This window comes from Melanotaenia boesemani, chromosome 2, assembly GCF_017639745.1.
Source record: "Melanotaenia boesemani isolate fMelBoe1 chromosome 2, fMelBoe1.pri, whole genome shotgun sequence".
Classification (NCBI taxonomy): domain Eukaryota; kingdom Metazoa; phylum Chordata; class Actinopteri; order Atheriniformes; family Melanotaeniidae; genus Melanotaenia; species Melanotaenia boesemani.
In genome coordinates, this window is record NC_055683.1 from 11,052,306 (window position 1) to 11,079,368 (window position 27,063).

At 41.6% G+C, this 27,063-nt stretch overlaps 1 protein-coding gene and 2 long non-coding RNA genes across 3 annotated transcripts in view; 1 reads left to right on the forward strand and 2 right to left on the reverse strand.

Moving 5' to 3' along the window:
* Window positions 1-27,063, reverse strand: part of LOC121653834 (NACHT, LRR and PYD domains-containing protein 4C-like) — a 101,171-nt gene that overhangs the window by 49,423 nt on the left and 24,685 nt on the right. The gene's annotated exons all lie outside the window — the stretch shown is intronic.
* On the forward strand, window positions 1,560-21,502 carry LOC121655738. The gene is made up of 3 exons (XR_006013285.1): window positions 1,560-1,644; window positions 18,114-18,116; window positions 21,492-21,502. It is a non-coding gene; the product is annotated as an uncharacterized LOC121655738 (long non-coding RNA).
* On the reverse strand, window positions 5,603-8,145 carry LOC121655829. Its single transcript, XR_006013316.1, has 3 exons — window positions 8,136-8,145; window positions 5,825-5,874; window positions 5,603-5,693 (listed from the first exon to the last, which is right to left on the reverse strand). It is a non-coding gene; the product is annotated as an uncharacterized LOC121655829 (long non-coding RNA).

Here is a 27,063-nt window from a genome sequence, read left to right on the forward strand (position 1 = left end):
TTGGTCCTTTTAACCTGCTTTTACCCTCTGTGATGTATGTGTGTGTGTTTGATGGGAAAGGGGGGGGCTATTGGGTTGGGGTTCTGGGGGATTTTACTACCTGTAAAGCACCTTGAGTTGCTCTTTTTATGTATGAAAGGTGCTATATAAATAAAGTTTGATTTGATTTGATTTGATAGAGAATGCCTCTGTGTATTTTAAATTCTTTCTCAAACCGTATGCGGAAATCATCCACTTCTTCATTTGGCTTCTGTTTTACAGCTGCAAGGTGGCTGTAATTAGCCATTTTCTTAAAGGCAACACGCACACGGTCAAAAAGTGCATCTAGCTGAGTTTTATAGGCTCCAGTTACGTCACCATCTGCTGGGTAGGGGCTAACTGCTCCTACCGCATCTCTGCCTGTATAATCTCCTCTCACTCTGCCCCAGTCTTTCCCCAAAGAGGACATCATAGCTTCTCCTGCCTCATGAGCATTCAGTCTGTAGGAATGTATAATGTCAGTTATGTCCTGGACCCAGTCATCAGGATTCTCACGAGGAGGAGTCACACCTGCCACTGCTTTGGCAGCTTCCTCAAGAGTCCATGGTCTGAACACATACATGTGTCTGTCAGCTGCCTCAGAGTTAGGATTAGCAACCTGAATCATGGAGAAAGTCTCTGTGTATCTGGCTGGTGGGCGCACACTATCTGAAGGTCTTAAGTCATATGCAGGTGGCAGCAACGGACATAACGGGGCTGTCGGGCCTGGTTTAGGTGAATCTGTTACTGGTGGAGCAGTAAGAGATGCAAGTGGGGACGAGGTCGGGGTCAGAGTAGGTGGTAGGCTGCCTCTTCTGGGAGTACCCTGGGTGGCCGAAGCAGCTCCACCCGAGGGGCCTGGTGCGGGCTGAACAGGTTGGTCCCGTCTCCTTGGGTAGACGGGACCGGTCTCGTTATCACCAGGTCTTACAAAAGCTGCCATAGCAGCCTCTTCGCCCTTCTTTCTTTCTTTAGACTTTCTTTTAGACTGCGTTGTGTTATGAAATTATGACCTTAATCTCGAGAGGTAAATTGACCTATTTCACCAGACCACTGGCTTGTGTTATCACCGTCAGGTTTCCACCAGTGCGATGCGTCAGTCAAATCTACTTCGAGCACTCACTCTCACAGCCACTCACTCACACACAGTTCTGCCTAGGCTCTGTCCCTGTGCCTTCTTTCAGACGCTTTACCTTTAACACTGCTCCCAAGGGTTCTCTGGCGTGCGTTTTTACACTGCTCCCAGAAAATTTCTGGCGTGTTCTATAGTGCTGCTCCCAGACTTAGTCTGGCGCACTAAGTGACTGCTCCCAAGAAAAAACTTGGCGTCTATAGCACTGCTCCCAGGAACCACTTGGCGTATCTGTTGTCCCTTTTTATTGTGTTTAACTCCACTGTTTCTAACACTTGTATTTCTTTTTATTTTAGTGGTCTGAGAGCTTGGAGTGGTGGTGCCCCTGCGGTGCGGGTCCCCGGTCTAGTCTAATCCTCCCCTCATCTGCATGCTGATCACGTTTGCCTGTGCTGTGGGACTGAAGTGCGGTGTGAAGTGTGTTTGTCTTGCACGTGTGCCTGGGGTGGCCTTTGTTTGGATCCCCTCACCTCATATAGCCCACCTATCTCCTGGTAAGCCTCAGCCATCTTTTATTTTTGAATCGTGGGTTTTGTTTTGTTGATTTTAAATAAAGATTGTTTAATTGATTGGACGCTTGTCTCCCGCCTCGTTAGTATAACGGACCTGGTTGCCTTGTTGGAGTCCTGTTATTATTCCCCGGGTGAAAGTCCCAGGGTGGCGTTGTCGCAATTTTAAAATATTATTTACGTACTCCCCCAAGCTTGCCACACTATGATGGATTTTGGTCTAAAATTAAGAACGCTGCATAGTTTTAGTGATCAAAGGTAAGAATACAATGTACAATTAACAATAAAATTCAAATGAAGTAATACATAGTAAATAATCAGAAGATGGGGTAACCCAGGCCCTTTGGTACAAATCACCCCAAGCCCACCATTTTGAAAAAAAAGCATCCCCCAGATGTTTTGAGCTAGCATCATGCTAACTGTATAGACTCATGATGTCGCTTACTAAAGTACTAAAACATGTGTGAACTATTTTCAGAGTTGTCTATAATTGTTCAAACACAGAAATCAAAAAACCTTCATTGTAAAAATTTTACTCTGGAGGGTAAAAACTTGTTCGTTGAAATTAAATGTGCTTCCCTCTCAAGCCATGTGTCTCCCTTTGGAGGATGAGTGAAATGGATGCCTCTTGAAAAATGTGGTCACATGACCAATTTCTTCCATGGTTTTCTAGATAACAGGGGGGTACTATTTGCCCCTTGGCACAAATGACCCCACTCTCTCCTACAGAATATAAAGTGATTTTTGATCTGAGAAACATTAGATTTGGTCAGAACTGCAGTATTTCTTGATATTTTTGTCTGAATAAACTTAATACGTGACTTCCAGCATTTTCTGTGGTTGATAATCACACCAAGAAATTTATAATCATAAACCCTTTCACTTATTACAACCTCTATTTTCACTTGTCTCCCAGCATCTGTACCACAGCTTCCAAACAACATCATCTTTGTTTTATTTCAATTCACTGCTAATTTATTTCTGTCAAACCATCTTTTTACTTCCTTCATTTCCTGTGGGATTGTTCCAGAACCTGCTGCAAGTCTTCTCCGGGACATAAAATACTGCTATCATCTGCAAACAGGATTAGTTTCACGTATCTGAGGCTTTCCACATATCATTAATGTAGAGAATAAAGAGCTTTGGCCCCAACACGGAGCCCTGGGGGACTCCACAAACAAGGTCCAAACAATGTGATTGTGTTCACCAATCATCACATACTGCTGCCTTTTAGTTAAACAGCTCTGAATCCATGTCAGCACAAGCCCTCGTATCCCACACCGCTCCAATTTATTCATCTAACACCATGATCAACAGTGTGGAAGGCTTTCTGAGGTCAAGAAATAACCTACTGCAGAGAGTTTCTGATCTATACAGTTAGTTATTTCCTCTATTAAATGCGTCATCACCAGAGATGCTGATCTGTTGCTTCTAAATCCGAACTGACAGTCTGATCACATTTTAGTTTGTCAATAAAGTTATCCAGTCTTTTTATAAAGGACTTTTCCAGGATTTTAAAAAACTGTGAAAGCCATGAAACGGGCTGTAGTTTGTAAACTGGTGTTTGTCTCCTGAACGACGGTAAAACTTTTTCTATTTTCATTTTACTGGAAATGTTCCTGTATAAAAGGATAAACTGCAGATGTGTGTTAACGGTTTAGAAATTCCCAGAATAACCTGTCATGGGTTTACACTCGTTGGTGCTTCTTCAGCCTCTTTCCTTATTCGGATGAGAGGCGGCTCCACTAATCAAGGCTGCGCAGCTGAGGTGAATCGGGCTCATCAGATGACAGCATAAAGATTCCAGGATCTTCTCTAGTCTTTGCTGGATCGTACAACTAATAGTGGTAACCGGCTCTGCACAAATCTAAGTCTAGAACTATCTATCTGTGTTCTTACCTGCATATTATTCTCTCCCAAGCATCCTGCCCTGGATTATACAACAAACCCATGGAATCCTGTCTGCCCGCTCTCTGCCTCCTCTGCCTGTCTGCTCCTCGCCTCAAGTCACACTGGAACTCACCTGACTTCTCACAATCGCTTTGTAAATAAACACTCGCTAATTCCAATTGTGTGCTCTCCTCCTTGGGTCCTAAACCAGGTCCTGACATAACCTTTGTGAGTATTACCATGTCACTTTCATTCCAGTCTGCTGGTGTCTTATTTCTGCATTTACTATATTTATTATCTCATTTCCTTGGACTTTTCATGTAAACATGGAGCTAACGTTTCCTGCTATTGTTTCTTCATCATCATCTTCAGGCACCACTTCCATTCATTTCTCTGCAGCTTTGGTCCAACGGTAACAAAGAACTCATTAAAGCTGCTGCTTGTGTTTATGTTGCTCGTTTTTTACCATTTTCAGTAAAATAATCAGAAAATGATGTTTCCTTAGACCCATAGTTAATAATACCATTTAATATTTTCCTAATCTCTTTTATGTTGCTTCTATTTTCCTCTAATATTTTACAATAATTGTTCTAGCATGTTCTCATTATGGTGCTTCATTTATTTTTATTCTTCTTATATTTTACATCTGATTTCATGTTCTACATGTTCTTCATGATGTTCTGCATTTGATAAAGTTAGAACAGCTTTATATTTGTTCTTTATTATAAAAACTAAACAGCCTGGTTCATTTATCTTATTCTTCATCATCATCACCATCATCACCACCATCCCCCTCATCATCATCATCAAGAAAAAGATTCAAGATGAGTGACAAAGAGAATTTTTTAATGATTTATTAAAAGAAACAAAAAAAAAATAAACATGATGAAAAACATTAAAACTTCTAAAATAAAATTCCAATGAGTTACTAGAATAAAATAAAATAAAAACAAAGGATAAAAAATTAAATGAAATTTGAGATAAAATATAAAAAACCACATGAATCGAAATAAAAAAGAAATTACATCATATTCATTTTTCATTAAACATCAAATATTTTCACAAAAAGTCTAAAATAATCTGAATGAAAATAAACATAAAATTTATATGTGAAAGTTTTAAAGAAAATTCTTTAAATTCTACATTTCAAGTAGAAAGTCAAACATTTGTGGTGAAAAAGAAGCAAAACATGAAATTTGTGATGTGAAAATGAATCTTTAATTCAACATGTGAAAATGTCAGAAAGTCCAAATAAAGACAGAATGAAGCAAACAAACTAAGAGTGAAACACTGGGAGGATTTTCATTTCCAGCATCATGAAGTGGAACTAACTGCAGCTGACATGAAGTGAACACAACATCCTGATATTCAGTGTGAAGCTTTGACTGGAAACAACATGTAGATCCTGGAAGAAGCACAGCTTCCATCTTTAAAGGACTGGAAGAGGAAGAAGTTTCCAAGGAATCATTTAGAAGAGTTTCACACACAAACTGATTGAATCCATGAATCTGAAAAGATGTTTCTGAGTGAAAGAGACAGACATGTACAGACTGAACTATCTGTTCACCAGTCAGAGTTTCTCTGCTACCATCACACTCTTTACACTCAACACAGAGACACACACGAACCAGACCAGGACCAGAATCCAAATCCAGCATAGAGAGGATGAGTGAATGTGGTGATGAAGGTGTGGAGGTGGATCAGTGAGTCAGAGGAGACTCTGTAGAAGGACAGAGAGCCAGCAGGACAGTCCACATACACTGCTACTCTGTTAGAGACAGAGGAGGAGGAGGAAGAGGAGGAGATGCGTGTTTCTCTGTTATTGTGAGAAACAGAGTAACCTTCATCATCAGAGCAGCTCAGACTCCAGGACTGATCATTCCTTCCAAACAAACAGTCTTCGATGTTTCCTCTCCTTCTTATTTCTCTGTAACTCACTGATATAAAAACGTCTCCTCTCCACTCGACCTCCCAGTAGCAGCGACCAGTCAGAACATTTTGACACAGAAGCTGAGGAAAGTCAAATCTGTCTGGATGATCAGGATATGACTGAAGCTCCTTCACATATGTCACCTTCCTGTTGTTGTCAGACAGTTTGAGTTTTCTGTGCACTGTGTCCATGTGGATGGTGAGTGGACAGGAATCTGATGGAGAGAACAAACACAATCCAGCTGCAGTTATTGATCTATTGACACTTTGATGCTGACTGATGAATGAGTGATGGGACAGTGTGAAGATGGTTGAATGTGATGAATCCAATGAAAAACACACTTACACTTCCTCACACCTCCTGGTCTCAACCATGGTTCTCCAGCAGGCTCCACCCTGAAAGGAGGAGGGGGTCAGAGCATGCTAACATGGACAGTACATGGCTCTCATACACACTTTGTTCTACACTGAGAAAGGAACAGTCCAACATCTGGACACGTCCACCTGATTGGAGCATCTCCAGACTAGAAGGAGCAGAATCAGGAAGCTGATTGGTCCACACCCACACCAAGAAAACTGCTTTGTGGAAGTCCCAGTTTCTTCTTTCAACCATCTTCTCCTTTTCATCTCTTCACAGATGAAGAACTCTGCAGAAACTCCTGATCTAACCAAGAGCTGCATCTTCTCTCTGCCCTGACGTCTTATTGATCAGCTTCTGACAATAATCTCCTCTGCAGAGCAGATTGGCTCAGATTCTTTGTTGTGACTCAGCTGGGAAATGTTAAAGTGGCTTCTTTTCCTGCACATGAAGCTAAATGACTGTCAGAGACTCTGTTTGAGGCCATGATGTGTGTGTTTGGAGCTGTGACAGCTTGTTTCCTACTGACCACTAACAGCTGCTTCATCATCACACTGAGGATTTGTTCCCTCACATTATTCCTGCAGATCCTGCTGCTGTGTGGACACAAACACATTTCTTTCTAAAGCAGGAACAAATCAGAGGGATCAGCAGCATCAACTCACCACACTTCTTCCACATCTGATCCAGTCTGCTGATTCATTTCCAGTTTGAAGTGCAGCCACATCACCAGCTTCTACTGACTCCAACATCTACACTGTTATTGAAGCTGATTGATCATCTGATGGATGATTGAATTAGTAATTACTGAATCAGCAGCATGGGATCATCAAAGCTCTAAAGTCCTGAGTGAAGAGGAGAGGTTAGACTGCCTCTGGTGGTCAGACATGGAGCTGCAGCTGCTGAAATACAGGATGTGACAGGATTCAGGAAAGTCTGTCTCATCTTTCCTCAACATCAGCTGTGCACATACTGAGTCCTTTCACGTTAACCAGGAAACCTGATGTAACATCATCATCTTCATCACAACACACACACACACACACACTGCCATCTCCATCACCTCCTCCAGCACCCGATCCAGCCGTTATCACATGACTGAAGCAGCATTATCAGTGGTTATCAGTCCATTCCTACGGGACAGTAGGGCTCTACTCCGCCTCCTAGTGGCTCCAGTAGGTCCTTATAATCTATTTACACCACTGATCAGCAGCAGTGATACAGGAAGACTCCTGATCCAGTCCCACAGGAATCCAGTCCACCGGCAGGTCTGAAATCTTTAGCATGACGCTGCATTTTCTGGTAAAACAACCTACATTTAAGTCATGTGACTGCTGAGTGAATATTGAGTGTAAAGTGACAAAGTCTGGACAGAAATCCAGTGACTCTCTCAGTCATTTTCATTCATGTCCTCATTATGAGTCCAGATCATCAAACACTAAGCCAGACTTCAGGAGCATGAAGAAGTAAAGAACTTGTGTTTTCCTGTCTAACTCCTCTTTTCAGATCAGATCAGGGGGAGGGGCTCCACTGACTGTCTCCATCATTGTGATCAGCTGTGTGCAGCTAATTGAAGGAAACTGATAAAAACTGCAACGACACTCATGCGTGACGTTGCACGGAGCACCGGCACCAACAGAAGACGACATGAATGAAAGAATCTAGAGGGAACGAGTCTTCAGGGACCAGAATACTTCCTGCTCTATATGTGTCTCATCTAAATTCATGTTGTGGGTCTGTTGCTGTGATTCAGCATCAGGAGCCTCCAGTAAGTGGGAGAATCACTGAGCATCATCATTCATGGGAAGCTTTTCATCCATCATGTGTTTAAATGTATCTATACAGAGGTAGGAATACAGGTCTGATCAACACGTGCACATTTCCACATGGACTGATTTCTAAAGAGAACTTTACAAGAACATGACTGTTCACACGCTTTTATAAATATCTGTGCTAAGCTAAGCTAACATTTCCTGGAGCATCTCTGTGTCTGATCCAGGGTCAGAGGACAGAAAAGATGTTTCTATGACAGAATGTCCCTTTAACCTGCAGAGATGTTTCCAGACTGAAGAAACTCTGAGCAACAGACAGTTATCACTGTTGTTCCTGCAGATGTTCTCCTTGGAGACTCTCCTACTCACATATCTGCTGTGAGCAAAGGAAAAAGGCTCCTACATGTGTGATGGTTCATATAACACTCATATCCAGCATGAAGCAGGACTGAGTGAAGGACAGAGAAAATGTCTGCAGATCTTCCTCCTCTATCAGACATTGTGTGGCTGCAGCAGCCTCTCCATACCTGAGTCTGTGTGGATCCTTCAGTGCAGCCATCAGCAGCTTCACTCCTGAGTCTCCTGGATGGTTGTATCTCAGGTCCAGCTCTCTCAGATGGGAGGGGTTGGAGGTCAGAGCTGAGGCCAGAGAAGCACAGCCTTCCTCTGTGATCAGACATCCTGACAGGCTGCAGAAAACAACACGTATGACAGAAACTCTGAGAGAACTGCTGTGAAACTAAAGCTGAACGTCATCAGATGTTCAGAGAAACTGGACCTGTCTCACATTATTGGCTTTGTGTCTTCATTGTTTTTATGCTTTATTCAAACCTGACAAACAATAAACAGACAGTGAAAGTAAATCCAGTCCAGTTTGTACAAGATGCACATGAAGAAAGAAACGGAATGAAGAGGAAAAATAAAGTAGAAAATAAAATAAAGTATAGAAAGTAAACAAATAGAAATAGAAATGAAAGAAAAACTGGCGTGACAGACTTCATAATATTCTATATATAATAATAGTATTTGTGACAGTTTATTGGCTGAAAAGCTGTGAATGAATATTAATTATTGATCTGCATTTCTGATTAGAAATCAGTTTTAGAGACTTAAAGTAAAAATCAGCTTCAATCAGAAACAGCTTAAATGCTGCTGTTGGATTGTGAAATGTACTTTTATGGATGTGGAATTTTCCTCCTAAAATATAAAGATGGACAAAAGTGCATCATTTTTTTCTTTGGTTCAAACTAAGTAACGATGTTCTTCCTTCTATGTTCATTTCATGAGTTGTTCTGCACAGAACATCGTTCTCGCCTTCTTTCCGACATGCTTTACTGTCTGGAACCAGAAAACAAGCTGCTTTTAATAAAGCTTTATTGCTTTACAACATGTCTACAAACACTATATCCATGTTATCCGTGTTCTATGTGTTAAGGCGGCTCTTGAACTCAGAGGAATAACATAAAGGAGAACAGAAAGGGGATTAAGAACAAACAGCAGGTGGGTCTCAGCCTAGTAACATGAACAAGTCCATCCAGGAAAGAAGTCTTTGGCTTCTTTTCATTTTCTACAAAGACATTCTGAGAAGATTTTCCCTTCATGCTTCCAACCATTAAAGTGGGTTTAGTTCTGGCAGATTTACATCTATGAATAAAATGTTTGGCCAGCAGATCAAGTTATTCCCAAGAAATTCCAAGTTCTTCTCCTTTAATTTTCCAGCAGTGACTCGGCACATATTCAGAGGGGCGCTGGGATATTTTCTGAGTGAAGCCACTTTGAGTGACGTCCGAGATTCATACGCTTGTTTGCAGTAGAAATATAAGTTCTGTTGTTTCCATTTCTGTCTCACAAATGCTCTGCAGGATGTCAGAGGGAACAGGATCAATAGGACAGGTTGTGGTTTAGAGCTGACTACATATTTAGAGACTTCGTCCTCCTTTAGAGGGCGGAAAGAGCAAAATGAGCCACCAGTAGCTGGTTTGGTAAGGCTGAGTTGGTCATTAAAGCCAAGATGCTACTGACCAGCTAACTGACTGGATGCGCATTAACATTATAACTTTTGTGTGTGTATTTGTGTGTACAGACACACAGACTCATCATGGACATGTTATTTTTGTAAAATAGAGCCAGGTTCAGGTATAAGTGTGAGATCAAGTAATCTGTCTATCAAGAATAAGTAATAAGTTGTTGTAAGTATTGCTTAAACCACTGGAGAACTGAATGAGCCTCTCTGGTACTGCACTACTCTGGTTTAAATCCTATTTAGAGAACAGAAAATACTTTGTGTCAGTTGGTAACTTTACATCTGAGCAGACAATTATTACATGTGGAGTTCTCCAAGGTTCCATCCTGGGGCCTCTTCTGTTTAACATCTACATGCTCCCACTGGCACAGATTATAAAGAAAAACAACATTAGTTACCATAGCTACGCAGATGGCACACAGATATATATTGCAATGTCACCAGGAGACCGAGGCCCCGTACAGGCTCTTGGTAAATGCATTGAGGAGATTAATGACTGGATGTGTCTAAACTTTCTTCAGTTAAACAAAAACAAAACTGAGGTGATTGTCTTTGGAGCCAAAGAGAAACAATTAAGTGTCACCACAGAGCTTCAGTCTATACACCTAAAAACCACCAACCAGGCAGAAATCTGGGTGTATTTATGGACACAGACCTTAACTTTGAGAAACACATTATGGGAATTACAAAATTAGCCTACTATCACCTTAAGAACATATCAAGGGCAAAAGATCTGATGTCTCAGCAGGACCTGGAAAAACTAGTCCATACCTTCATCTTTAGTCAGCTTGATTATTGTAACAGTGTTTTTACAGGTTCTACCTAAAACATCAGTCAGACCAAGAAAGTGGACCACATCAGTCCAGCTCTGATTTCTTTACACTGGCTGCCTGTTCGTCAAAGGATAGACTTTAAAGTTCTGTTGCTGGTCTATAAAGCTCTGAATGGTTTAGGACCAACATACATCAGGGACCTCTTGACCCAGTATGAACCTACCAGAACCCTTAAGTCATCTGGATCCAGTTTCTTATCAGTTCCCAGAGTCAGAACCAGACATGGAGAAGCTGCATTCAGCCTCTATGCTCCACATGTCTGGAACAAACTCCCAGAAAGCCTCAGATCAGCTGAAACACTCAGTTTATTTAGATCCAGGTTAAAGACCCACCTGTCCTCTGCTGCATTTCACTAGTTTTTATTTAGAACTCAAAACTTACATCTGGTTCTTTTAAGCTGGAATCATGTTTTAATATTGTCTTTCCCCACACTGGAATTTTATTTCTTGCATTTGATCTATTTTATTTTAGCATCTTTGTTCTGATTTTATTTCATTAGTTGCATTTCTTCTAATCTTTTTTTAATGCACTTGTATTGCTTTCTGCACCCTGCTGAAATGTTTTATGTAAAGAATTTCGAATTGTCTTGTACATGAAATGTGCTATACAAATAAATTTGCCTTGCCTAAGTCAGATCAGTGTATCAGAGTTTTTATCTCTTATTAGATATAAAACACATCGTTCGGTTATTTGCCTTTTGGTTGACGGTACAAAGAGAGAGGAGCAGCGAGGACTTTATTTATTAGTATTCTTAATAGTATTTTTCATGTTCATATAATGTTTTCACCTAGTTAAATAAAATCTATTTGTGTATGATCGTCAGTCCAAAGAGCGAGAGATGAAAAAGGAGGAGAGGAGAGAGAGGAAGGTCAGGAAGAAGCCAGTAAGAAGCGAGTTGAACACCAGAAAGTAATCCACAGATTTACCAATGAGGCGACTTACAAGGAATAATCTGCAGTATCCACACAAAGATAACATACATGCAGACATGGTACCATCAGCAGGGTTGCCTCTCTTTTATAACTGTGTTATGATTATTATTATTATTATTATTATTATTATTAGTAGTAGTAGTAGTAGTAGTAGTAATAGCAGTAGTAGCAGTATTATTATTATTAGTAGTAGTATTTATTACAATTATTAATATTATTATTTTGTAGATTTCAAGCACTTTTTTTGTGTATTTTTATCAATGTATTATATAATAAATAGACTGAAAAAGTACATTTCTGTTAATGTGTTTACATGGTGTGTGTTGTATTTCAAATTAAAGTACAAAAAATGAACCCAAGGTCCATTCTTGGTATTTCTGGTTCTCGCTATAGGGAGCTGGTTTACTCCGGAAACATCCATACTGTTTATGTGTGTGTTGAGGAGCTGCTGTATCAGAATGAGTCGTCTTCCTCCAGAAATTAGAGTTACAATAAGTTTCTTTTATGATTCCATCCATTCCTCTTCTGCTGCGGCTCAGCATTTAAATCACCTTCATCAGATTTGATGGTTTAGTCACAGAATTTACCAAAAAGTGTTTTACTTTTCTGTCACAAATGTGGGAATGAAATTGTGTTAAAATATATAAAATGGTGAAATTTCTCTAGCCTGGCTGGGCAGCTGTCTGGGTGCTCAGCCCCCCTAAACCTCTGATCCTAGAACCGCCCCTGGTTTACACCACCGTCCTCGCTGGTTGTCACTGTATCTGCTTTCCTTATATTGTGGCATTTATTTTTCCAAAAAAAGCTGAAATGAATGCTGTTAATCTGTTGGATTATCTAGTCAGACATTTCCAGTGAGAATGCAGGATAAATAACCTGATAAACTTTCCATCTTAGTTAGGAGCACTCTTCCACATATAGTTGTGTCCCTTTGAAGCCATGAATTAAGAATAGATTAAATTTTTTCTATATTTTTTACATGCTCTCTTTTTCTCTTATTTTTTGTGTTTTTGTGATGGTGATACCCAAATATTTTACTCCAGTTTGAACTGTGATATTACAAACTGACTGAGGTCATATAGAGCAAATATCTCACATTTATCAATGTTTCATTTTACAGCTGGTGTCTTAGAAAACTGGTTCATAAATTAAAGTACAATGGGAATTTCTCTCTCATCTTCTAAAAACAATGTTGTGTCATCTGCAAATTAGCTTATCAAAATGTTTCTGTCCAAAATGTTAATACCTTCAACCCCATTGTTTGTAAGACTGATAGCCAGCAGCTCAGCGACCATTATAACCAGCGAGGGTGAGGTGTTGCATCCTTGTCTGATCCCCTCCTGACTGGAAACCTCCGATATGTACCGGGCTCCAAAGCTACACAGCTGTTGATGTCATTGTGTAGCATATCAATTAGATCAATACATTTATTTCTAAAGCCAAATTCTGTGAGCGTTTCTAAAATGATTCAGCTGAATCAAAGCTTTCTAGAAGTCCAGGAATAGAAGGTAGCCACTTCCTGTAAACATGTCACTGTAGGCAGTGAAGTCCAGGACCAACCTGATGTTATTGTAAATTATTCTTCCACCAAGGAAGCCAGATTGTGTTTCACTGATGATCTGATTTATACCGGTCTGAAGTCTTGCTGCAAGTTTCCTGATAAGAGTTTCTACTCTGTGTTTAATAGTGTGATTGGTCTCAGGGTGTCCAGTAGTCTTTGTCCTTACCATGTGTTGGGATTAGTGTTATAAGCCCTTGTTTCATGCTTGGCAGTAATTCTTTTTTTTCTATGCATGTGTGAAAGCTGCCACTCATTGCCTCCACCTGGGGCTCATCCTGCAGGTAAACGCCTGCCCTCTGCTGCCTGTTTGGAGTCGGCTGGTACTGTCACACCTTCGCCTTCACCCGCCTGATTGGATAACTGCTGGTCCAATCCCTGCTCCTGCTGCCTTCCACCAGGAAGTAAAAGGCTGCTGCGACCGCTCAGTCAGTAGCAACTGTTTGCACAGACAGGCTGCCCTTGGCTTGTGAACTTGAGTGTGACCATGTGCTTAGTTGGTGGTTTTGAGAAGCAAGATTAGTATTTGTTTCCAACAGCGTTAAAACTGTTTGGCTTTTGTGTTCTTCGTTTTGCTGACTGACAGTCTTGTTTTTTTTTATCTTTGTTTGGTGTTTGGTAATACGTAAAGCCCTTTTGTCTTCTCTTTCAATTGTATTAGTTAAAGTTGTTAATTAGTTAGTTGTTAAAGTTAGAATGTGCTGGGCTAGGTTAGTTTTGTAATTGTAATTGTATGTAGAGTTTTATATCAGCATAGCTACTGAAACTGCTTCACTCTTCATTAACTTAGATTAGTAGGCCAGTTTCCGTCATCCCGTTTGGTTATTTCTGGTTTTTGCTTTCAACTGGCTGATTTTAAGTTAGACCATAGAGGTTATTTTCTGTTTTTGCTTTGAGCAGCTTCACTAACCCCAACACTTTTCATTTACCACCATTTGTTTGTTCTCCATTTCCACTTGTTCCAATAAGATCTGTTTGCTTACGTCATGAACATCTGTCTGCAGTTCTCTTCTTTTGTTACGCCTCTCATACCCCTGAACTGGGTCGTAACAGCATTCCTGTATTGTATGAAATATAAGGAGTCTAACGCAGATGAAAAAGATGGAGAAGCAGGCGGAGGAGCAGGTGGAGGAGCAGATGAAAAAGAAGATGGAGGAGCAGGCGGAGGAGCAGATGAAGGAGCAGTGCAGTCGTAGGTTTAGCTGAATTGAAAGAAGCATGATTTAATAAACGTTCATCTTTTCTGTCGTTCACTCCGTCTCTTCACACATTCTGACTCTAATTTTCTTCCGGCTTCTCCGTTGCCTCAATCTTCTTCTACCTTCGCAGACTCAGGCAGCAGCAGCAGCTTGTTAGCCTGGAAGCTAACAGACCAGCCAGCTAACCGCTAAGTACGATAATGCTGGAAGTTTCATTGTGCCGGTGTTCAGTTGGTTTGGCATACCTTGTTTAAACAGCATAGCACCATCTGTCGGTTTAAACTACTTCATCAACACGACATAGAAATGAACACTGTTATGATAGGTGGAATACACGGAAAGAACACAGTTTACAAAGAGGTAGGCTTTACTAATATACAGGTTACAATGATACTTGATGTTTAATTTAGCTACAGTCATTTCCAAGTTTAACATTACACGTTCAATCTCACGGTATTTTGGGAGAAGAAGCTGGATGCTAATAAGTCCATGCTACAACACGGGTTTAAACAACATTACAACTTCACTTGTAAAAAGATTAACAGGAAAAAACTGCATTTTAAGTACAGTTTCATACACTTTATCTTGGTTTTTAAGTTAATTTTCCCTCTAGATTTAGTCATACAAGAGATGCATTTGAGCAGTGTGTAATTAATATGAAATATAAAACATAAACTAACTGCTAGTGGCTTCACAGTCGACTGTATGTCGAGTCGCCAACGCGATTTCTGCTCAGTCAGATGAGCTGAACTGATGGGTCATTTGCATTTTTATGCCAAACTGTCAGAAAACCTGCCTTAATGTTTTCATGGCTTTCCAGGATGGTTTTCAAACAGCTGAGAGTGATGTTAACAGAAGTTAGCATCGTCTGTGAGCAGCGTTAGTCAGGGTGAAAGCTGATTGCTGTCAGTGAAGTTTGCTTCCATGTCAATTTGCAGACAATGAAGAGAAAGTTCGCCGTACCACACATTTCATCATATTTTCTAAGAAAGTAAGCTCAGAACAGAGTCAGTGGACAGCAGAGGGACTGCAGTTACAGCTTCCCTACAGCAGTGAGGAGGAGGAGGACCATGCAGCTGAGGGAGGGGCAGCAAGACAGCATGACCGAGACTCAGACTCAGAACATGGCCACATCTCTACAAGGCCCAAACATGAACAGGAAACAGATTATTTGCATTGCAGTGAGCTTCAGGGAGCAAGATCAGCCACAGAGAGCACTGAGTTAGAGCTAGGCCAGCCACTCCACCTGCACCTGGACCAACAGGTAAATTTATCTGTCCACAATATGAGGAATGGATGGCTACAGGTTAAATTATTTTAATAAATCTGTGGTTAAAACATGTTTAGACTGAGTGAAGACGTTTCATGTTATTATATAAAACCTTTATGATTCACCTTGATCAGTAGTTGAAGTTCAGAATAGTCTGAATAGAAAATTCTAAAGGCCATTATTACAATGTAATTACAATGAAGGACACTTAGTTTGTCTCTAATTCTATTAATATTGTTGTTCTTTTATGTTTTTAAAATCCAGTTTAATTATTTTTTTTTGTATTATAGATCTTTCTTAGTCAAGCGCAGAGGGACCAAAACAGCCACAACTTGTCATGGGGTGGTTGGTTGGACTGGTAATTGTTTTGGGACAGAGTCTATTCAGATTAATTGCTTTCAGCTGCAGGAGGTGTAGGGGCCTGTTTGGATCCTCTCTCTACCACACCTGTCTTATCTGCTAATCAAGTGGCTGGGTATATCAAGCTGCAGCAGTTCATTGTCAGATCGTCTGCTCTACTCAGCCTGAGACTGCTCCAGGAAAGCTTCTGCCTGCCCTTTGTCTACCTTGCCTGCCTGATCTTCAGCAGTATCCCCCAGATTCCACCTGCCTTTCTGCTGCCCTTCCTACCACCATACCCAGTACGGAGACTACTGGATTTTTACCTGCCAGCGCCCCTGAGCCCTGGATCCTGCAAAACTGGTTCGTTATTTCCAGATTCCAACTCCAGTGACTTGTGCGCTACTTTCATAAATTCAGACTCTCCTTCCAGGCAGAATTTACCGCGCAGTGAAGACGTCCATTTTTTTGTTTCGCCGTACCTGCCAGCGGGGTTAAAATACACTTTCTTTTTTTGCGTTTAGATAGTTCTTTGTCTGCTCCTTGGGTCCATCATCTCTCCTGTATTGTGACACAACTGAAGGTTTTCCCCAGGACTCTTCAGGAAGACAGAAGACGGAGTTTTAATAAACAGTGGTATTCTTACACAACTGGCTGAATATTCTCAGGCCAAAGACTCTGCCTACTGCTATGCTGTCGGCATTTCAGTCGTCCTTCTTCAGGGGGTTCTGTGTTTACTTCTGTAGATGGTTCAGTAACTGGAAGAAGGCCATGTACAAAGATGAAGTTTCAAGCCATTCTAGATCTGACCCACATCTTAATACTATGTTAGCCTGGGCAGAATAAGAGAAGGCAACTGCAAGCAACAGCTCTCTTTCAGAGACCATAAATGCAGAATATGAAGGAAAACAGGGAATATATAAAACTATTGGTGAAACCCTCCTTCTTACAGCAACACTAAATGATGCACAGCGAGGCCACAATCAAACAGAAGGTGAGAACAAAGGTAATTTCCTGTCCATTATGGAACTTTTAGCTAAACACGATAATGGTGTGAAAAGGAAAATGACAAGCCCACGAAATGCGACCTACCTTGGTCATGGAACTCAGAATGAAATAATCAACTGCTTGGCAGAAATGATCTGCATCTCAGTAAGAAGTGAGGTTTCCCATACTGATGCTTTCAGTATTTTAGTTGATGAAACTAAAGACATAAGCAAGAAGGAATATAAGAAATATCCTCTGTAATTACGTAATATTACAAAGGAAAGGTATGTGAACGTTTCCTAACATTTGAAGCTGCTGAGCGTCTTGATGCAGCAGCACTTGCACAAAAAATTAAAATTAAAAAAAGTACTGCAAAAGTATGGCCTGGATTACAAAAACCACCTGGTAGGGCAAGCTTATGATGGTGCCTCAGAAATGAGTGGTAAAAACACTGGTGTGCAGGTAGCAATAAAGCAGAGGCTCCATTAGCTTTCTACTTTCACTGCAATGCACATTACTTGAACTTAGTGTTAGTTGACACTGTAAAAAGCTTCCCTGAAGCCGACCATTTCTTTTCTCTTCTGCATAAACTGTTTGCATTTGTCTCAGGGTCATATGTGCACCAAAGGTGACTAGAGAAACAGAGGGAGATGTTCCCAGGGATAGTCCCAAGAGAGCTGCAAAGGCTGATAGACATATGGTGGGTATGTAGGTAGAAGTCTTGCAAGACAGTAGTCCATTCTGTAGTCCACATTTAGTTATGCCAAAGTTACCAATAGACAAGTCAAAACGTTCAGTTGTTGGGTGCATCAACCCACACAATTCCTTACATCCCCCCCCCCCCCCCCCCCCCCCCCCCCCCCCCCCATCAGAGCCTCTTCGAAGTGCCTGGTTGTATTTAATTTTTCAGAAAATGTACCAACATCAGTGGGGAAAGTCCTTTTTGTTTGCACGAAGCACTTCAAGGACTAGTGCTTCAGCAACCTCCGCCAGTATTAGGATGGATTTGTAGAAAGACTGCGTCTGAATGAGGGGTCAGTTCCTTCTCTCTATGGAAACGACAGACACAGCAAAGCAGTAAGCTACAAATAAGTCCCCCAGGAGTCCCCCAGGGATCAGTCCTTGGACCTCTTCTGTTCAACTTGTGTATGCTCCCTTTGGGTCAAATATTACAGAACTATAGCATTAGTTATCAAAGTTATGCAGATGATGCACAACTTTATGTGTCTCTGTCACCAGATGACTGCAGTCCAATAGACTTAATGTGTCAGAGTCTGGAGCAAATAAACACCTGGATGAGGGAGAATTTCCTACAATTAAATGAAGACAAAACTAAGATTATTCTGTTTGGTAGCAAAGAGAAGAGGGTCAGCATTGGCAAACACCTGGAGACTCGGGCTCTTAAAATCACCAACCAAGTTCGTAACCTGGGAGTGTTGATAGACTCAGACCTGACTTTCAGCAGCCACATCAAAGCTTCACTTAGACAGCTTTTTACCAGCTCAGAAACATCAACAGAATTAAAAGTTTAGTCTCCCAGAAAGACCAGGAGAAACTCGTCCATGCATTCATCTCCAATAGGCTGGATTACTGTAATGGTCTTTTAACAGGACTTCCTAAAAAGAGCATTAAACATCTGCAGCTCATCCAGAACGCTGCTGCTAGAGTTTTAACCAGAACTAAGAGATCTGAACACCAGTTTTGAAATCTTTACACTGGCTTCCAGTCAGTCACAGAATAGATTTTAAAACCATTCTGATTGTTTACAAATCCCAAAATGATTTAGGCCCAGAATACATCTATGGTATGTTCAGAGAATATAAACCTAGCAGAGCTCTTAGATGCAAAGACTCTGGTCAACTAGTCCAGACCAGAGTCCAGACTAAACATGGAGAAGCAGCATTTAGCTGTTATGCGGCAAACAAATGGAACAAACTGATTAAACTTTCACCAAATGTAGACATTTTTAAATCCAGGTTAAAAACATTTATTTTCTCATGCGCCTTAGCATGAAATCTTACTTATCTTGCTCTTAATCATTTTAATGTAATTTATTATTTTATTGTGATTATGTGTTGATGCCTTTTACTATTCTAAATATCTGTAATGTCTTTGTTTTATGTAAAGCACTTTGAATTGTCCTGTACATGAAATGTGCTATACAAATAAACTGCCTTGCCTTGCCTTACTGTGTGCTAACTTTAAGCTTCCTACATGAGGATATAACTGTGCTGTGTGGTAACTTTTAGCTTCCTAGCTACATGAGGATATAACTGTACTGTGTGCTTTGAATGAAATGATTTGGCTTTGTTTTGGCCATTTTGTGTAGGGGAACACATGATCCAAATGCATTCAGTGACGTTCTTGATGCTCGTGCTAGCTAACTCCTTAATGTCGAGGCCTTGTTTATCTTATTCATATTGTGGTAGTGTGGAAAAAGTAGTGTTGGGGGTGGGGCGACAACAGCTGGTAGAGACTGCATGGGATGATGAAAAATACATGGAAGTGTATGGGGAACTTATCAGTGAGGGACGAACAGAAAAGGAGAGAGGAGGACTCGAACATGTAGGGCTGGACGGACACATTTTCCGTTGTTGACATCTCTAGTAAACTTACCAATAAAACGTTTCTCTGCCGGTAGATAATCGTATCGCTGCTATCAAACTAAAAAAAGCTGCTTAAAAGTTTTAAACGAGTGTGGTGAAAACATATCGCATTTTGTCTCCCACTTCCTGGATGAGTTGCCACCGGTGACATTCAACAGCATGGACGTCTCTAATCTTCTTAGTAAGATGGAGCGTTTGCATAGTAAGATCTGTGCTCTTAGACAAGCAGTTAAACTCCAAGCTGATGTCGGCGAGGACCTGCGTACTGTCGCTTCCACCATAGTTCCCAGAGTCAGTGTAATGGAACGACATATGGTGTCCCATGGAGGGATACAGCTCGGCGTGGACATGTCTGCAACGAGGATCTCCAGCATGGGTGTACATGTTACTGCTGAGGCTGGGGAGACTCCCGGAGAGCAGGCTGTGCCATCCGGCTCCCAGGTAACTACGGGCTTTGAGCTTTCCACTGGCAACGCGACCCAGGAAGGCTGCACCGGGAGTGTTGAGGTTGCCGCAGTGAATAAGAACACAGAAGGTACTCTCGCTCTCATTAATTCCCCTAAATGGAGCTTGGTAGTGAAACAAGGCCGGCGTATGAGGGATGAGAGCCACTCCGCTCAGACAAAGCAGTGCCCTAACAAATCTGAGCGCAAGAGGCCGGAGCCAATTTATGGCACCGGTACTCAAAGTCATATAAGAGCAGTTCGGACAAAGCTTGTTAATGTATTTGCTACCAAATTTCTTCCTGACCTTGATGCTGAGGCTTGGCTGTGATGTGCAGTATGAACGTGTTGTCACTGGGAATACCAGATGTAGCTCTTTTAAAGTCAGTGTTGAGTGTGAGGATGTTTCTGAGGTGTATAACCTGGAGTTGTGGCTCGAGGGATTACTAGTGCGGCAATATTATGAGCCAAGGAAGATGATGCATAAAGCACCTGCTGTCACCACTGTGGCACATTCTGCAACCGGGTCCGCTGGAGTAGTGGCTGCGCTATCTCATTAAACCATGCGGGTCATCTCTTATAACTGTCGCGGACTGCGTGTTGGAAATACTGCAGCGGACAGAGCACGGCGTCTGGTTGTGGATAACTTGCTGCAAAAATGTGATATACTTTGTCTTCAAGAAACATTTCTGTCCAAACAGGATTTGGGACAGTTGAACTCTGCTAGTGGCTGTTTCCATGGAGCTGGGGAGTCCACAGTGGATTTGACTATGGGCATTGTGAAAGGACGGATAGCAGGGGGCGTGGCTATCCTATGGCGCAAAAAGTTGGACTCAGTGATAAATGTTGTCAGGACTGGAGTTGAGTGGTGCATAGCTGTACATTTAAAGTTGGAAAACAAGGAGTTGGTCATTTTGAACGTTTACACACCATATGAGAGTTTACAGAATGAAGATTTATATCTGAATAGACTTGCTTTCATTAATTCTTTTATTCATGAGCATCATTTTACATCTATTTGTGTGCTAGGTGACATGAATGCTGACATTTCAGATAGCCAGTCTGTGTTTGCTAAGCATATGTTACAGTTCTGTGAAGATAACCATTTTATTCTGTCCAGTCAGTTATTGCTACCAGATGACAGTTATACCTTCATAAGTGAAGCATGGCATACAACGTCATGGCTTGACCATTGAATTAGCTCTGCTGATGCACATGCTGTTCTGAAATCTAAGGAAAGTCTGTATGAGTATTCCATGTCAGATCATGTACCGTTTGTTATGCTGCTGGATACAAATAGTCTTCCTGAGTTGATACACAGAGCAAATGATGGCTGTAAGCTCAAGTTGGAATGGTCCAAACTTTCAAAGGATGATCTTTTGTCATACTGTATGAAAACAGGCATTGCTCTAAGCAATATACATTTACCCAGACAGGCCATTATGTGCTCAGATGTTAATTGTAATGATATTTCCCACAGTAAGGAACTTTGTGTGATGTATGAAGGTATTGTTGATGCCATATATAAAAGCGGCAGATCATACCTTACATGCCTAAAGGCTAAAAACAACAAGCCAGGCTGGAACAAGCATGTGGCGGTACATCATGCAGAAGCTAAACAAGCGTATAAGGCATGGGTGCAAGCAGGTAGACCCAGAGATGGACCTGTCCTGGAGGATAAAAAGCTCACCAGTGCAAGGTATAAATATGCCATTTGCTACATTGCTAAGTGTGAACAGATAATGAGAGCGGACTCTATGGCTGAAAAACTGCTGTCTAATAATGTTATGGGCTTCTGGAATGAGGTGAGGGCTCTTAACAGGGTTAATACATTACTGCTCAATGCCATAGAGGGAGTCTCCGGGGCTGACAATATAGCTGACCTGTGGAGGCAACACTATTCTGCCTTATTTAATTGTGTTAAAAGTCAGCCCTACAAAGTGAGAAGTATTGCTAACAGGGATGCAGTGTTTATCACTCCTTGTGAAGTGCATCAAGCAATATCACAATTGCCTGACGATAAAGCAAATAGCTCGGACAATATCACAGCAGAACATCTAAAGTATGCAAGCCCAAAGACTGCTGTACTGCTTGCTTTGCGTTTCTCTGGGTTCATGACCCATGGACTGTTACCTGACTCCTTACTTTCTGTTACTCTTGTGCCTGTCATAAAGGACAAGGCTGGCAAAGTTGGGAGCCTGGATAACTACAGGCCAATAGCCTTAGCAAGTCTAAAGTCTTTGAGAAGATATTGCTTGATTGCCTGTGTCACTGTATAAAGACAACGCATAACCAATTTGGTTTTAAATCCAAGTTGGGAACAGATCTGTGTATTTAGGTCTGAAGAAGGCAGCACAGATGTATTTAAGATAAAACTCCTCCGTGTTAATGGGGTTCATTGATGCATCTAAGGCATTTGACAGGGTCAACCACTTTAAGCTTTTATATAAATTGAGTCAAAGAGGTGTCCATAAAAGCATTGCAAGAATCTTGGCATATTGGTATTCAAAAGTGTCTTTTATAACTGTTGTTGTTGTTGTGTTTGTTTGATGTTTCCTTTTATGGACCTTGAGTCTGACAAATAAAGATGATGATGATGATGATGATGAAACTACAAATATGGCCAAAAGGGGTGGAGTGGAACGCTCTGTGACTTGGAGGGAGGCAGGGCATGAAATGCTTTATTCACATTCCTGTAAAAAATGTTTTCCCTTAAAAAATAAATATAGAGCCATAACAAATAAATGCAACAGATTTGAACAGACATTTTTTTAATTGAATGATTTTGAATGATCAGCACCTCCAAATCCGAGACCATGGTCCTCAGCCGGAAAAGGGTGGAGTGCTCTCTCAGGGTCTGCGATGGGGTCCTGCCCCAAGTGGAGGAGTTTACATATCTCGGGGTCTTGTTCATGAGTGAGGGAAGGATGGAGCGGGAGATCGACAGGCGGATCGGTGCGGCGTCTGCAGTGATGCGGACTCTGCATCGGTCTGTCGTGGTGAAGAGAGAGCTGAGCCAAAATGCAAAGCTCTCGATTTACCGGTCGATCTACGTTCCTACCCTCACCTATGGTCATGAGCTGTGGGTAATGACCGAAAGAACAAGATCTCGAATAAAAATGGCCGACGAAATGAGTTTCCTCCGCAGGGTGGCCGGGCTCTCCCTTAGAGATAGGCTGAGAAGCTCGGTGATCCGGGAGGGGCTCAGAGTCGAGCTGCTTCTCCTCCACATCAAGAGGAGCTAGATGAAGTGGCTCAGGCATCTGGTTAGGATGCCTCCTGGACGCCTCCCTGGTGAGGTGTTCAGGGCACGTCCCACCGGAAGGAGGCCCCGGGGCAGACCCAGGACACGTTGGACAGACTACATCTCTCGGCTGGCCTGGGAAAGCCTCGGGATCCCTTCGGATGAGCTGGTGAATGTGGCCGGAGAGAGGGAAGTCTGGGTTTCCCTGCTTAGGCAGCTGCCCCCGCGACCCGACTCCGGATAAGCGGAAGAAAATGGATGGATGGATTTTTGTTGTTTTGTAGGCAATAACTAATAGGCTTTGTTAGTTCGAGGTTCAATGTTTGCAATAAGGTCATTTTGAAAAGTTTTAATAAACACTGAACCAGTCCGGCCCTCAACTTGTTTCAGTTTTTAATTTTGGCTTGTGTTGTGTGTTTTTGAGTTTGAGTTTGAGTGGTGGGGGTATGAGCACTACTCTGCTGACTCTAGTGATTACAACATGCTCAGTGGGATAAATATAAATATATTATTATATAAAATTTTCTTTGGCCCGAAGCACCTTCGATGAGACCGAAGATGGGTTTAGCTTTAACTGTCATGTGCACTGTTGCATCTTCTTCTGGTTTAGCAGCAACCTGTACACACATGGACTATGAAGAAAAAAGTTGTGGTGTAAGAGATCTAAATCAGAGACACACAAACATCTGATATTCATACAAACAGCTTCCAGAAGTTTGTTACTCATGAATAAAAACTCTTTTAAACTTTTAGTTTGATGAATCCTGACCTGAGAGTTTCCAGTTTGCAGTCTGGACTCTTCAGTCCACCACACAGCTTCTTCAGTCCTGAGTCCTGCAGGTCGTTGTTACTCAGGTCCAGTTCTGTCAGACTGGAGGACTGGGTGCTGAGGACTGAGGACAGAGGTCCACAGCTTGTCTCTGAGAGACCACACGCACTCAGCCTGGAGAGAAAGTTACAGAGAAAATGTAAGACGTGAAAAGACTGAATCAGCACTCATGTTGAACGTCGACTCAAAGAACACCTGTAGAGAAAATCAGGTGTAACTCCACAGTGTTTTACCTGTTTCATAGTGTTCTTACTGTTTGTTGACTGTTTCATTTTACACGTGTTTAACTGGTAAAAGAGGTGTTGGTAAAATAATCTCAGTTCAGAAGGACCAACCTGTGACCTCAGAGATGAGTATTAGACACTGATTTATATATGTGCAGCCTCCACAGATGGTCCAGTCAGAACAGATGAGGTATACAGCACCAGTCCAACACACTTCTCCTTATGCCACGCTTTATTGTTGCTGAGTCACATTCTACGTATGAACACATGTATATCTGTAAGTCTGTTGTTTCTATCAAGAGAAATAAAATACACAGAATGATCCTACGGAAGCTGAGAGCGGTCACGCTCATGTTTTTTTTAACACTGTTTTCTCGTGATAACGGATTATTTAAATACAGAGTGGCAGGAGGTCTGGAGATGTTCCTGGTCCATCACAGAACCAACACAAAGAGAAAAATATTCAATCAGACTCACACTCACTCCTAGAGACTTTAGAGACTCAAACCAGCCTAACATGCAGGTTTTTCCTCAGTCCCTGCATGTGTATTAGTCTTTCAGTGTGTGATCTTGAAAGTGTTCATGTAACTGTTCATCTACCCAGGTAGTGTGAGCTGGTTTTTTATCTGTATGATGCAATATATGCGCTTTCTTCACCAACATCACACCCTCCACGCATGTAAGCCAGGGTCCTGCTGCTGGGGCAAGATGGCGGTGTACCAGGGTGGTTTTTATTGATCTTTCAGCACCCAACTATCAACATTGTTTTAATGCAGCAGATATACTTTTCCTGTGGAAAGTGACAGAGCAGTTGTTTGGTTTTCTATTTTGGTGTAATGTCTGAACCAGTACCGAGCAAAATGCCTCAGTCTGTTTGCTAAAGAGCACGACTACAACAGCAAGATTGATGGCAATCTGCAAGCAGTGATGGAAGAGGAGTTCCCTCCACTACCGATGACCCCAAGTAAGCCTCAACTTGCCAAGATACCCTTTTTTTCTCACGCTTTAAACTGATGATGCTGTTTGCACGTTGGCCAACTTGATGAACACCAGGAGTGATGCATTGGAGAAAATGGTGGACACCGTCCGCTCTGAAACTAAACTCATAAATAAAAAGGTTGCTCACACTGAAAAACATGTGGAAAAAAGTGAGGAATCTGCTTTGAAGTTAATGGCTCGTGGCAGACCTGGAAAGCTATGGTCGTCGGTGGAATTTGAGGCTATACGGCGCTCCGGAGGGGGAAAAGGAAAATGTGTGTGAGGAGGTGGTTTGTATCTGCCAAAAAAACTTTCCATCCAGTAATGAAAAGTTGTCCGATGACATTGATCTTACCCATCGGATGGGGAGAACCCGCCAGGACAACTCGAGGTCTCACGGCATTATCATCAGGTTCATCTCTGAAGGAGGACATCTGGAAAGCTGCTAAGAATAGCGGCTTCTCTAATATAAAGGCCTACGCTTCTCCCAGGACTTAACAAAGAAGAAAGGGATAACCGACAGAAGCTGTGGCCAAAGATTAAGAAAGCTGGTGAAGAGGGAAAGGCTGCATACTTCGTGGGAGGTGGTGGTTTTATCAATGGTTCAGAGATTCACCCATTAAATCAAATCAAACTTTATTTATATAGCACTTTTCATACATAAAAATAGCAACTCAAGGTGCTTTACAGAGAGTAAAATCCCCCAGAACCCCAACCCAATAGTAGCAAGCCCACCCCCCACCCCTTCCCATCAAACACACACACATCACAGAGGGTAAAAGCAAGTTAAAAGGACCAAGGAAACGCTGTCATAAATTCTGGGGTCTTGTGGTGTGGGGAAACACTGAAATAAAACACTGTCAAACCAAATCTAAAACAATCTTAAAACCAACCCTGGGTATATAAGTAATAGTAATATTGCTAAGACCCATAAAATAAGATAACCCATGAAATAAGAGAATCAGAATGATAAGACAAATACATAAATGATAAATAAATAGAAGCTGAATACAGCCTGTGTGTTAAGAAAAAAGAAATGAATAAATACAATAGTAATAATAAAAGTAATGATTAAAATGCTAAACTAAAAAGGTTGGTCTTGAGTCTGTTTTTAAAAATATCCACACTAGGTGCTCCCCTCACATCCTCAGGCAGGCTGTTCCACATAAGAGGGCCATAGAAATAAAAGGAGGACTCGCAGTGGGTTTTTGTTTTTACTCTGGGAACAGTTAAAAGGCCAGTACCAGAGGACCTGAGGGGTCTAGTGGGCTCATAAGATAAAAGCAAATCAGATAAATAAGGTGGGCTAAGACCATTAAGAGACTTAAAAACCAATAAAAGAATCTTAAAATCAATTCTGAAGCTGACGGGGAGCCAGTGTGGAGACTTTAAAATTGGTGTAATGTGGGCCCTCTTTCTGGTCTTTGCCAACAGACGTGCAGCTGCGTTCTGTACAAGCTGCAGCTGGTTCAGGTACTTCTTTGGAAGACCAGAAAGAAGAGCATTGCAGTAATCTAATCTTGATGTGATAAAAGCATGAATCAGTGTCTCTGCACTGGCTTGAGAGAGAAACGGCCTGATGCGGGAGATGTTCTTTAGATGATAAAAAGCAGTCTTGGTTATATTTTTAATATGCGGCTCAAAACTGAGATTCCTCACAAGAGCCATAGACAGTTTTAAAAAAGGCAGTAGGGATGGGATCTAAAAAACAAGTTGCAGACCTTAACTGTGAAACAACATCCCTAAGCATTGCAGCATCAACCAGGGCAAAACTCTCCAGTGTTTCCTCACAAATAGACAAAGCCCCAGACCGTTTAAAATCTACAATGTGATGTTGACACAGGTCAGATCTGATTTTCTCTATTTTATCTGTGAAGTGGGCTGCAAACTCCTCACACCTGGCATCAGTGGGTGTATCAGCAGGATTGTTAAAAACAGGGTTAATTAGGCGGTTGATTGTGGAGAAGAGAACACGTGGTTTGTTTTTATT